The sequence below is a fragment of the Plectropomus leopardus genome, unplaced genomic scaffold (genome assembly GCF_008729295.1).
Source record: "Plectropomus leopardus isolate mb unplaced genomic scaffold, YSFRI_Pleo_2.0 unplaced_scaffold10002, whole genome shotgun sequence".
NCBI lineage: Eukaryota > Metazoa > Chordata > Actinopteri > Perciformes > Serranidae > Plectropomus > Plectropomus leopardus.
In genome coordinates, this window is record NW_024610511.1 from 75 (window position 1) to 1,329 (window position 1,255).

Genomic DNA, 1,255 nt, shown 5'->3' on the forward strand with positions numbered 1-1,255 from the left:
GAGCCAGCCCCACAGATACAGCTCCACAGAGCCAGCCCCACAGAAACAGCTCCACAGAGCCAGCCCCACAGAACCAGCATCAGAACTAGCTTCAGAGCCAGTTTAACAGAGTCAGCCCCAAAGAAGACGACAAAATGTCACACTGATAAAAAGTCAACTGCACAGGGACATATAGACACATAGACCCAGGGGCACATGGACAGTTGGACACAGGGACACAGACACATGGATGGCTTGATGAAATGTAAACTTTTTCTTTATTGTGAAGAGACAGAGGTGAAAAAAACCATCAGCTTCACTTTGTTTTCTATCAGTCAGGATTGAATCCAGCAGGTGAGTCAGGTGATTCAGGTGAGTCATGCTCAAATGGACCAATCAGAGGAGGGGAGGAGCCACACCTGCAGCCCTGTGTACAGATGTGTGTGTGTGTGTGCACATCAGGTGGTCACTCAGCTTTAGTTCTTCTAACAGCTCCAGGTAACCTGTCCTGCAGCCTGGACCCACAGAGACAGTCCAAGTATTAATACACACTGAGTATTAATACACACCACTGAGTATTACTACAGACCACTAAGTAATGCACACCACTGAGTATTAATATTATTAATACATGCCACTGAATATTAATACAAACCACTGAGTATTAATACACACCACTAAGTTAGACACAACACTGAGAATGATTATTATTAATAAACACCACTGAGTACTAATGCATGCTACTGAGTATTAATACACACCACTGAGAATCATGAAATACCAATGAGTACTAATCCACACTGAGTATTGATAAACAACAATGACTATTAATACTAACCACTGAATATTAATAAACACCACTGAGTAATAATAAACACCACAAAGTATTAATACACACAACTGAGTATGATTACACACGATGATAATTATTACACACCACTGAATAATACACACACTAAGTATTAATACACCCATGGAGTATTAATACACATGGAGAATATTTCCTGTGAATATTCTCTGTTCTGAAAGGAACTTACTTCTGCAATGTCTCCTCCACTCTGGACTGAATCAACTCCACGTACCGATCAATCTGTGTCTGAACATATAACAAGAGAGTTCAAGAAGAACATCGAGTTAGTTCATCAAGAACATCGAGAGAGTTTAAGAAGAACATCGAGAGAGTTCATCAAGAACATCAAGAGAGTTTAAGAACATCGAGAGAGTTCATCAAGAACATCGAGAGAGTTTAAGAAGAACATCGAGAGAGTTCATCACG

The 1,255-nt window shown here is 40.5% G+C and overlaps 1 long non-coding RNA gene across 1 annotated transcript; it reads right to left on the reverse strand.

The window, feature by feature from the left end:
- Nucleotides 1–234: 234 nt before the first annotated feature.
- On the reverse strand, nucleotides 235–1,241 carry LOC121963130. The gene is made up of 2 exons (XR_006107198.1): nucleotides 1,017–1,241; nucleotides 235–494 (listed from the first exon to the last, which is right to left on the reverse strand). It is a non-coding gene; the product is annotated as an uncharacterized LOC121963130 (long non-coding RNA).
- Between the last annotated feature and the right edge of the window lie 14 nt (nucleotides 1,242–1,255).